The following is a 12,791-nucleotide window of genomic DNA, read 5'->3' as shown; positions in this document are numbered from 1 at the left end:
GGTCAGTCAATATGGAACATTTCAAGAACTTTGAAAGTGTCTTCAAGTGCAGTCGCAAAAACCATCAAGCGCTATGATGAAACTGACTCTCATGAGGACAGCAACAGGAATAGAAGACCCAGAGTTACCTCTGCTGCAGAGAATAAGTTAATTAGAGTTACCAGCCTCAGAAATTGCAGCCCAAATAAATGCTTCACAAAGTTCAAGTGACAGACACATCTCAACATCAACTGTTCAGAGGAGACTGTGTGAATCAGGCCTTCATGGTCGAATTGCTGCAAAGAAACCACTACTAAAGGACACCAATAAGAAGAAGAGACTTGCTTGGGCCAAGAAACATGACCAATGGACATTAGACCGGTGGAAATCTGTCCTTTGGTCTGGAGTCCAAATTAGAGGTTCCAACCCCTGTGTCTTTGTGAGGGTGGGGGTGAACGGATGATCTCTGCATGTGTGTTTCCCACCGTAAAGCATGGAGGAGGAGGTGTTATGGTGTGGGGGTGCTTTGCTGGTGACACTGTCTGTGATTTATTTATAATTCAAGGCACACTTAACCAGCATGGCTACCACAGCATTCTGCAGCAATACGCCATCCCATCTGGTTTGGGCTTAGTGGGACTATCATTTGTTTTTCAACAGGACAATGACCCAGCACACCTCCAGGCTTTGTAAGGGCTATTTTACCAAGAAGGAGAGTGATGGAGTGCTGCATCAGATGACCTGGCCTCCACAATCCCCCGACCTCAACCATATTGAGATGGTTTGGGATGAGTCGGACCGCAGAGTGAAGGAAAAGCAGCCAACAAGTGCTCAGCATATTTGGGAACTCCTTCAAGACTGTTGGAAAAGTATTCCAGGTGAAGCTGGTTGACAGAATGCCAAGAGTGTGCAAAGCTGTCATCAAGGCAAAGGGTGGCTATTTGAAGAATTAACATATATTTTGATTCGTTTAACACTTTTCTGGTTACTACATGATTCCATATGTGTTATTTCATAGTTTTGATGTCTTCACTATTGTTCTACAATGTAGAAAATAGTAAAAATAAAGAAAAACCCTTGAATGAGTAGGTGTGTCCAACCTTTTGACTGGTACTGTATATGTAGGAGTGTTTAACGAGGAGTGTTTGATACTATTTACCATAAAGGCATTTGAATAGGGTTGGCCATGCAGACTTGTGCTTTTTCTGATATCCTCTACAGATCATGGTGCATCAACATCCAAGTCATTATTAAAGGATAAGTACAGTATGTGAACACTCACGAGGGACGATAGTGCTTCTTTTTGGGATCTAAAATGTTGTTTGAGCATAGTGACACGTACAAATTGGGGATCTCCCTGGAGACATGTGACATACAGTGAGGGGAAAAAAGTATTTGATCCCCTGCTGATTTGGTACATTTGCCCACTGACAAAGACATGATCAGTCTATAATTTTAATGGTAGGTTTATTTGAACAGTGAGAGACAGAATAACAACAACAAAAATCCAGAAAAACGCATGTCAAAAATGTTATAAATTGATTTGCATTTTAATGAGGGAAATAAGTATTTGACCCCCTCTCAATCAGAAAGATTTCTGGCTCCCAGGTGTCTTTTATACAGTTAACAAGCTGAGATTAGGAGCACACTCTTAAAGGGGAGTGCTCCTAATCTCAGCTCGTTACCTGTATAAAAGACACCTGTCCACAGAAGCAATCAATCAATCAGATTCCAAATTCTCCACCATGGCCAAGACCAAAGAGCTCTCCAACGATGTCAGGGACAAGATTGTAGACCTACACAAGGCTGGAATGGGCTACAAGACCATCGCCAAGCAGCTTGGTGAGAAGGTGACAACAGTTGGTGCGATTATTCGCAAATGGAAGAAACACAAAAGAACTGTCAATCTCTCTCGGCCTGGGGCTCCATGCAAGATCTCATCTCGTGGAGTTGCAATGATCATGAGAACGGTGAGGAATCAGCCCAGAACTACACGGGAGGATCTTGTCAATGATCTCAAGGCAGCTGGGACCATAGTCACCAAGAAAACAATTGGTAACACACTACGCCGTGAAGGACTGAAATCCTGCAGCGCCCGCAAGGTCCCCCTGCTCAAGATAGCACATATACAGGGCCGTCTGAAGTTTGCCAATTAACATCTGAATGATTCAGAGGAGAACTGGGTGAAAGTGTTGTGGTCAGATGAGACCAAAATCGAGCTCTTTGGCATCAACTCAACTCGCCGTGTTTGGAGGAGGAGGAATGCTGCCTATGACCCCAAGAACACCATCCCCACCGTCAAACATGGAGGTGGAAACATTATGCTTTGGGGGTGTTTTTCTGCTAAGGGGACAGGACAACTTCACTGCATCAAAGGGACGATGGACGGGGCCATGTACCGTCAAATCTTGGGTGAGAACCTCCTTCCTTCAGCCAGGACATTGAAAATGGGTTGTGGATGGGTATTCCAGCATGACAATGACCCAAAACACACGGCCAAGGCAACAAAGGAGTGGCTCAAGAAGAAGCACATTAAGGTCCTGGAGTGGCCTAGCCTTAATCTGTAAGACATTACATTTACATTTTACATTTTAGTCATTTAGCAGACGCTCTTATCCAGAGCGACTTACAGTTAGTGAATATTATTTATATTTTTTTAAACTGGCCCCCCGTGGGAATCGAACCCACAACCCTGGCATTGCAAACGCCATGCTCTATCAACTGAGCTACATCCCTGCCGGCCATTCCCTCCCCTACCCTGGACGACGCTGGGCCAATTGTGCGCCGCCCATGAGTCTCCCAGTCGCGGCCGGCTGCAACAGAGCCTGGATTCTAACCAGGATCTCTAGTGGCACAGTTAGCACTGCGATGCAGTGCCTTAGACCACTGCGCCACTCAGGAGTACTCAGATTTTCTATGGGACATTAATCCCATAGAAAATCTGTGGAGGGAGCTGAAGGTTCGAGTTGCCAAACGTCAGCCTCGAAACCTTAATGACTTGGAGAAGATCTGCAAAGAGGAGTGGAACAAAATCCCTCCTGAGATGTGTGCAAACCTGGTGGCCAACTACAAGAAACGTCTGACCTCTGTGATAGCCAACAAGGGTTTTGCCACCAAGTACTATGTCATGTTTTGCAGAGGGGCCAAATATTTATTTCCCTCATTAAAATGCAAATCAATTTATAACATTTTTGACATGCGTTTTTCTGGATTTTTGTTGTTGTTATTCTGTCTCTCACTGTTCAAATAAACCTACCATTAAAATTATAGACTGATCATGTATTTGTCAGTGGGCAAACGTACCAAATCAGCAGGGGATCAAATACTTTTTTCCCTCACTGTATGAAGGCAGATTCTTGAACCAGACTGACTGACACATATCTGAACCAGAAGTTCAGAGACAACAAAAACTGAGAGGCTTGGGCGACGCTTCAGCATCTGACTATGGGCAGAAAATAAATGTCAAAATGTTTTGGGGGGACCGGGTGTGCCTTATGTGTTAAGTCCAAATGTCTCTATTCAAAGCTTTAAATATAAAGAAATATTCACGTTGTTTTAGGGAATGCATGCATGGTCTAACATACATTTAGCTGACATATCACTCACTGTGTAAGTTAGGCTTACACTGCCTTGCAGTGCATGCTATGTATCGATACAAACATGAGAAGACATTGCAAAAACATAACTGCTACATTATTATATGGCGGTAAGGGGCAGGGTGAATGTCTTATGTGCTTCTGGTATTTGTGGGTTGACAGCTCAGATGCCACTCGGCATGCCTTCTCGTCTTGAGGGAGGAGGCTCCTTCTGAAACAGATAGCTAGTGCCCCTCCCTCCGTCCCTGGCCCCTCTCTCACCCCTCACAAGCCAAAGGCTCAAGCAGGTGACCCGTTAAGCCGGGGGCAGTTTTCAGCACCGCCTCAAGAAGGGATCACATCCGATCCCTTTTTGCCAAGCTGCCAGAGGCTACCACCCGACCCAGGACCCACAGATATAGCAGCACAACAGAAGCAACAACACTCTCACACTCGGTTCACACACACTCCTCACTCGATAGACTGGACACACACACAGAGTAGAGACATTGCCACAGGCACACTAGGTCACACACACAGACCGTTGGTTCACACATAGCTTGCTCGCTGTGCTGGACACACACACAGGGCAGGGATGTCTTCCAGCCTGGAAGACACACAAAGATCAGGGATGTCTTCAAGCCCTCCACCCAACATGGAGTTCCAAGCTCTACACCAGGCCCATCTGGACCGCTGGAAGAACACAGATGCGTCCATGTGTCGCCACAGCCTGTCCTTCCATCTGCACCACACCATGAGGACAGAGTTTTTTGCCAGCTTCCTGTACCTGCTGGAGCAGATCCCCCTGGGTAAGTACAGGGGCGCCACCAACCGCCCTCCTGGGGCTCTGGGCAAAGTGAGGGGGAATGGGTGTGTTTGAGCATGATGTGTGCACTTTAAAGGGGAAAAGAACAGGAGTCTTACCACACAGGCAGAGATACAGTTTGTAATGTAGGCTGTAAATGATCTATGTGGGTATATGATATATAAGAGACAATCTGTCTTTATGGGACTTCCCATAAATAAAGGTTAAAATAAATATCAAAGTACAGTGTGTGCTTGCTGAATGTCTGATATTGCACCATACTGTCCAGCTCCTATAGTAGAGATAATGTGCACCTGATCTAATCTATAGCCCTCTAATTTATAGCCCTGATTCAGGTCCTATACTCAGTTGAACATGTCCCCACCATCTAACAATACTTACCATCCCACCATTCTGACCATTATTATGATCAAACAAGAGATGGAACGTATGCCTCTAAATTACTGATAATATACTAAAGAAATAGCAGCACTCTGTGTAATGGGATACTACTACTGTACTTACAGTGGCCTTGCTTAATGAACTTGATTTCTCCAATGAGTGTTCAGTGGGTCAAACCAACTTGTCCAAAACAAGCCCAATCAATAGCATGGTATGTGGCATGTGAAAGCATTAACTCTGCCCTGTCATGAAGTATGTGATTCACGACAGTCAGTTTCATAGTCATATTATTTACACATGGCAGCCATGAATTTATATGGGTTGAATAAAGGCCTGTTTTTATGTCTTCATAAATGTTAACCAGACCATGGTATGATCACAGAGGCTGCATTTACACAGGCAGCCCAATTCTGATCTTTTTTTTTAACGAATTGGTCTTTTGACCAATCAGATCAGCTCTGAAAAATAGCTTATGTGGAAAGACCTGATGTGATTGATCAAAAGAACAATAAGTGGAAATAATATCATAATTGGGCTGCCTGTGTTAATGCAGCCATAGAAGTGGGACCTTCTGAATGAGACAATTCTATATTTTCTTCAGGGGAACAGAAACCAATAGTTGACATATCTGTCTTGTTTATCAGATAGAGGTACAGACAGCAAAAAAAATGATTCCGTTCAGCTCTGTAGTCTCATAGTAGATTGATTGTTGTGATTGTTTTAATAGATGAAGAGGGCAAATTCAGAACAAAAGTGAAATTACAACTCTGCATGTAAAAACAGTAGGTGACCTTTGTACAGTAGGTGGTGAAATTCAGGCCTTTGGTAAGAGAAGACAAATATACAATGTGTTTGTCCAAACTCAGAGGCTACTAAACAGAAACACTATCCGTCCACTAATGAGATGAACTAATTATGGGTGATGATAGGGGAAGGTGGCCATAAAATGGCAGTTACCTGGCAGAACAACACCTTTAACACACACATCTCTTTCACACTCTCTCTCTCTTTCTTTCCCTCCTCTGAGAGGTCTTGTCTGTGTTACTATACTCATCAAATCAAATCTGATTTGCCACATGAGCCGAATACAACAGGTGTAGACCTTACAATGAAATGCTTACTTACAAGCCCTTAACCAACAATGCAGTTTTAAGAAAAAAATGGTTCAGTAAAAAACAAGTAAAAAATAAAACATAATTTAAGAGCAACAGTAAAATGAAATAACAGTAGGGAGGCTATATACAGGTGGTACCGGTACAGAGTCAATGTGCGGGGGCACCGGTTAGTCGAGGTAATTGAGGTAATATGTACATGTGGGTTGAGTTAAAGTGACTATGCATAGAAAATAAACAGAGTAGCAGCAGCATAAAAGAGTCGGTGGGGTGGGGTGGGGTGGGTGGGGGGGACAATGCAAATAGTCCGGGTAGCCATGATTAGCTATTCTGGAGTCTTATGGCTTGGGGGTAGAAGCTGTTAAGAAGCCTTTTGGACTTGGCGCTCCGGTACCGCTTGCTGTGCGGTAGCAGAGAGAACAGTCTATGACTACGGTGGCTGGAGTCTTTGACAATTTTTAGGTCCTTCCTCTGACACCGCCTGGTATAGAGGTCCTGGATGGCTGGAAGCTTGGCACCAGTGATGTACTGGGCCGTACGCACAACCCTCTGTAGTGCCTTGCAGTCAGAGGCTGAGCAGTTGCCATACCAGGCAATGATGCAACCAGTCAGGATGCTCTCGATGGTGCAGCTGTATAATTTTTTGAGTATCTGAGGACCCATGCCAAATCTTTTCAGTCTCCTGAGGGGGAATAAGCTTTGTCGTGCCCTCTTCACGACTGTCTTGGTGTGTTTGGACCATGATAGTTTGTTGGTGATGTGGACACCAAGGAACTTGAAGCTATCAACCTGTTCCAATACAGCCCCGTCGATGAGAATGGGGTCATGCTCAGTCCTCTTTTCTTTCCTGTAGTCCACAATCATCTCCTTTGTCTTGATCACATTGAGGGAGAGGTTGTTATCCTGGTACTACACGGCCAGGTCTCTGACCTCCTCCCTATAGGCTGTCTCATCGTTGTCGGTGATCAGGCCTACCACTGTTGTGTCGTCGGCAAACTTAATGATGGTGTTGGAGTCGTGCCTGGCCATGCAGTCATGGGTAACAGGGAGTACAGGAGGGGACTGAGCACGAACCCCTGAGGGGCCCCCGTGTTGAGGATCAGCGTGGCAGATGGGTTGTTACCTATCCTTATCACCTGGGGGCGGCCCGTCAGGAAATCCAGGATCCAGTTGCAGAGGGAGGTGTTTAGTCCCAGGGTCCTTAGCTTAGTGATGAGCTTTGAGGGCACTATGGTGTTGAACGCTGAGCTGTAGTCAATGAATAGCATTCTCACATAGGTGGTCCTCTTGTCCAGGTGGGAATGAGCAGTGTGGAGTGCAATAGAGATTGCATCATCTGTGGATCTGTTGGGGCGGTATTCAAATTGGAGTTGGTCTAGGGTTTCTGGGATAATGGTGTTGATGTGAGGCATGAGCAGCCTTTCAAAGCACTTCATGGCTACAGACGTGAATGCTATGGGTCGGCAGTCATTTAGGCAGGTTATCTTAGTGTTCTTGGGCACAGGGTCCATGGTGATCTGCTTGAAACATGTTGGTATTACAGACACAGTCAGGGACAGGTTGAAAATGTCAGTGAAGACACTTGCCAATTGGTCAGCGCATGCTCGGAGTACATGTCCTGGTAACCCGTCTGGCTCTGCGGCCTTGTGAATGTGGACCTGCTTAAAAGTCTTACTCACATCGGCTCTGGAGAGCGTGATCACATAGTCATCCGGAACAGCTGATGCTCTCATGCATGCTTCAGTGTTGCTTGCCTCGAAGCAAGCATAGAATTGATTTAGCTCGTCTAGTAGGCTCGTGTCACCGGGCAGCTGGCGGCTGTGCTTTCCTTTGTAGTCTGTAATAGTTTGCAATCCCTGCCACATCCGACAAACGTCGGAGCCGGAGTAGTACAATTTAATCTCAGTCCTGTATTGACTCGTTGCCTGTTTGATGGTTCATCGGAGGGCATAGCGGGATTTCTTATAAGCGTCCGGGTTAGAGTCCCACTCCTTGAAAGCTGCAGCTCTAACCTTTAGCTCAGTGCGGATGTTGCCTGTAATCCATGTCTTCTGGTTGGGGTACCTATGGTCACTGTGGGGACGACGTCATCGATGCACTTATTGATGAAGCCAGTGACTGATGTTGTGTACTCCTCAATGCTATCGGAAGAATCACGGAACATATTCCAGTCTGTGCTAGCAAAACAGTCCTGTAGCTTAGCATCTGCGTCATCTGACCACTTCCTTATTAACCGAGTCACTGGTGCTTCCTGCTTTAGTTTTTTCTTATAAGCAGGAATCAGGAGGATAGAATTATGGTCAGATTTTCCAAATGGAGGGTGAGGGAGAGCTTTGTAAGCGTCTCTGTGTGTGGAGTAAAGGTGGTCTAGAGTTTTTTTCCTCTGGTTGCACATTTAACATGCTGGTAGAAATTAGGTAGAACAGATTTAAGTTTCCCTGCATTAAAGTCCCCGGCCACTAGGAGCGCTGCCTCTGGATGAGCGTTTTCCTGTTTGCTTGTGGCCTTGTACAGCTCATTGAGTGCAATCTTAGTGCCAGCATCGGTTTGTGGTGGTAAATAGACAGCTACGAAAAATATAGAAGAAAACTCTCTTGGTAATTAGTGTGGTCTACAGCTTATGAGATACTCTACCTCAGGCGAGCAAAACCTAGAGACTTCCTTAGTAATAGATTTTATGCACCAGCTGTTGTTTACAAATATACACTGACCGCCACCCTTTGTCTTACCAGAGTCAGCCGTTCTATCCTGCCGGTGTATCGTATATCCCGCCAGCTGTATGTTATCCATGTCGTCGTTCAGCCACGACTCGGTAAAACATAAGATGTTACAGTTTTTAATGTCCCGTTGGTAGGATATTCTTGATCTTAGGTCGTCCATTTTTTTCCAAATGATTGTATGTTGGCTAATAGGATTGATGGAAGAGGCAGATTACTCGTCGCCGTCTGATCCTTACAAGGCACCCCGACCTACGTCCACGATATCTCCGTCTCTTGCTCATGCGAATGACGTGGATTTGGGCCTTGTCGGGTGTCTGTAGAATATCCTTTGCGTCCGACTCGTTGAAGAAAAAATCTTCATCCAATACGAGGTAGGTAATCCATGTCCTGATATCCAGAAGCTCTTTTGGTCATAAGAGACGGTGGCAGAAACATTATGTACAGAATTAATTACAAATAACGTGAAAAAACACACAATAGCACAATTGGTTAGAGATCCGTAAAACGGCAGCAATCTCCTCCGGCGCCCTCTCTCTTCAAGGCGTCCCTATGAGGTCAGATGACTGAGTGTGCACACCGATATTGTATCAGAATACAGTCTCTGTGCCAAACCTGATTCCTTGTGAACCTGAAACATTTCTCCGATAAAATGGTCTGCCAAGTGAACACCTGATTTCAGAGGTCTTGAATGTACTTGGCATCTCTCTGGGCACACACTAGTTGTTTCGACGTAATTTTTCAACATACTGTAAAGTGGAATCAATGTGGAAAATATATTGGATTTGAAAAAAAGTCATCAACCAGTACTGTTTTCATCCAATTTCAACCAGCGTTGTAAACATTGAAATTAGGGTAAAACTTAAACTTAAATATATTGACTTACCCTGACTAACAGGTTGTTACATCAATCTAATGTCAACATAATCATAAGAACTACTGTATGTTTAGGTTGAAATTGTGTTAAATTACACATAGAAACTTAAAACATATTTTTCATCCTATATTCAATATATGTATATTGGGTGGTTGAAATTATGTGGAATTTTAGATTTGATTAGACATACACTGCTCAAAAAAATAAAGGGAACACTTAAACAACACAATGTAACTCCAAGTCAATCACACTTCTGTGAAATCAAACTGTCCACTTAGGAAGCAACACTGATTGACAATAAATTTCACATGCTGTTGTGCAAATGGAATAGACAACAGGTGGAAATTATAGGCAATTAGCAAGACACCCCCAATAAAGGACTGGTTTTGCAGGTGGTGACCACAGACCACTTCTCAGTTCCTATGCTTCCGGGCTGATGTTTTGGTCACTTTTGAATGCTGGCGGTGCTTTCACTCTAGTGGTAGCATGAGACGGAGTCTACAACCCACACAAGTGGCTCAGGTAGTGCAGCTCATCCAGGATGGCACATCAATGTGAGCTGTGGCAAGAAGGTTTGCTGTGTCTGTCAGCGTAGTGTCCAGAGCATGGAGGGGCTACCAGGAGACAGGCCAGTACATCAGGAGACGTGGAGGAGGCCGTAGGAGGGCAACAACCCAGCAGCAGGACTGCTACCTCCTTTGTGCAAGGAGGAGCAGGAGGAGCACTGCCAGAGCCCTGCAAAATGACCTCCAGCAGGCCACAAATGTGCATGTGTCTGCTCAAACGGTCAGAAACAGACTCCATGAGGGTGGTATGAGGGCCCGACGTCCACAGGTGGGGGTTGTGCTTACAGCCCAACACCGTGCAGGACGTTTGGCATTTGCTAGAGAACACCAAGATTTGCAAATTCGCCACTGGCGCCCTGTGCTCTTCACAGATGAAAGCAGGTTCACACTGAGCACGTGACAGACGTGACAGAGTCTGGAGACGCAGTGGAGAACGTTCTGCTGCCTGCAACATCCTCCAGCATGACCGGTTTGGCGGTGGGTCAGTCATGGTGTGGGGTGTAATTTCTTTGGGGGGCCGCACAGCCCTCCATGTGCTCGCCAGAGGTAGCCTGACTGCCATTAGGTACAAAGATGAGATCCTCAGACCCCTTGTGAGACCATATGCTGGTGCGGTTGGCCCTGGGTTCCTCCTAATGCAAGACAATGCTAGACCTCATGTGGCTGGAGTGTGTCAGCAGTTCCTGCAAGAGAAAGGCATTGATGCTATGGACTGGCCCGCCCATTCCCCAGACCTGAATCCAATTGAGCACATCTGGGACATCATGTCTCGCTCCATCCACCAACGCCACATTGCACCACAGACTGTCCAGGAGTTGGCGGATGCTTTAGTCCAGGTCTGGGAGGAGATCCCTCAGGAGACCATCCGCCACCTCATCAGGAGCATGCCCAGGTGTTGTAGGGAGGTCATACAGGCACGTGGAGGCCACACACACTACTGAGCCTCATTTTGACTTGTTTTAAAGACATTACATCAAAGTTGGATCAGCCTGTAGTGTGTTTTCCACTTTAATTTTGAGGGTGACTCCAAATCCAGACCTCCATGGGTTGATACATTTGATTTCCATTGATAATTTTTGTGTGATTTTGTTGTCAGCACATTCAACTATGTAAAGAAAAAAGTATTTAATAAGATTATTTCATTCATTCAGATCTAGGATGTGCTATTTTAGTGTTCCCTTAATTTTTTTGAGCAGTGTATTTTATTTCACCTTGTTTCCATGTTGATAGTAAAATGGTATGTTTGAATCAACGTTGTTGTTTCAACGTCATGCTATCAACCTAAATAAATTGATATATTGAAATAAAATGTGATGCCACAGTCCAACGATTTCTGACTGAACAGTGACTCCTACTGGTATATGAGGGGTAATGCACATCTACCATCTAGATGCCTGCCTCTATGTACCCTGCTTGGCTTTGGAAACAAGCTGTGGTCGTTTGAGCTGAGCTATCATGTCAACACATTTAGATAAAGATCAGCTTCCATACTCATTTGCGTGGAATAGATTGTCTGTTATATATGTTATTCATAATATACAGTATATATACAGTGAGGGAAAAAAGTATTTGATCCCCTGCTGATTTTGTACGTTTGCCCACTGACAAAGAAACGATCAGTCTATAATTTTAATGGTAGGTTTATTTGAACAATGAGAGACAGAATAACAACAACAAAAATCCAGAAAAACACATGTCAAAAATGTTATAAATTGATTTGCATTTTAATGAGGGAAATAAGTATTTCACCCCCTCTCAATCAGAAAGATTTCTGGCTCCCAGGTGTCTTTTATACAGGTAACGAGCTGAGATTAGGAGCACACTCTTAAAGGGAGTGCTCCTAATCTCAGTTTGTTACCTGTATAAAATAAACCTGTCCACAGAAGCAATCAATCAATCCAATTCCAAACTCTCCACCATGGCCAAGACCAAAGAGCTCTCCAAGGATGTCAGGGGCAAGATTGTAGACCTACACAAGGCTGGAATGGGCTACAAGACCATCGCCAAGCAGCTTGGTGAGAAGGTGACAACAGTTGGTGCGATTATTCGCAAATGGAAGAAACACAAAATAACTGTCAATCTCCCTCGGCCTGGGGCTCCATGCAAGATCTCACCTTGTGGAGTTGCAATGATCATGAGAACGGTGAGGAATCAGCCCAGAACTACACGGGAGGATCTTGTCAATGATCTCAAGGCAGCTGGGACCATAGTCACCAAGAAAACAATTGGTACAACTTCACCGCATCAAAGGGACGATGGACGGGGCCATGTACCGTCAAATCTTGCGTGAGAACCTCCTGCCCTCAGCCAGGGCATTGAAAATGGGTTGTGGATGGGTATTCCAGCATGACAATGACCCAAAACACACGGCCAAGGCAACAAAGGAGTGGCTCAAGAAGAAGCACATTAAGGTCCTGGAGTGGCCTAGCCAGTCTCCAGACCTTAATCCCATAGAAAATCTGTGGAGGGAGCTGAAGGTTCGAGTTGCCAAACGTCAGCCTCGAAACCTTAATGACTTGGAGAAGATCTGCAAAGAGGAGTGGAACAAAATCCCTCCTGAGATGTATGCAAACCTGGTCGCCAACTACAAGAAATGTCTGACCTCTAAAATTAGCCAACAAGGGTTTTGCCACCAAGTACTAAGTCATACTTTTTTCCCTCACTGTACTATGCAAGCAGGAGATACATCTCCTTCAAATGTTGATATTTGGTTGCATTCACAATTCAATTTCCAGTTTGTCTACAAATGAATTATTGA

The 12,791-nt window shown here is 44.9% G+C and overlaps 1 pseudogene across 1 annotated transcript in view; it reads left to right on the top strand.

Moving 5' to 3' along the window:
* Positions 1-4,185: 4,185 nt before the first annotated feature.
* LOC311149165 overlaps positions 4,186-12,791 on the top strand; it is a 133,201-nt pseudogene continuing 124,595 nt past the window's right edge. The window contains exon 1 of the transcript in view: positions 4,186-4,363. The product of the transcript in view is annotated as an uncharacterized misc_RNA (transcript). The remainder of the gene's footprint in view (positions 4,364-12,791) is intronic.

This window comes from Coregonus lavaretus (genome assembly GCF_964263955.1).
Source record: "Coregonus lavaretus genome assembly, chromosome: 21".
NCBI classification, from domain to species: domain Eukaryota; kingdom Metazoa; phylum Chordata; class Actinopteri; order Salmoniformes; family Salmonidae; genus Coregonus; species Coregonus lavaretus.
This window is presented reverse-complemented; position numbering and strand designations above follow the sequence as displayed.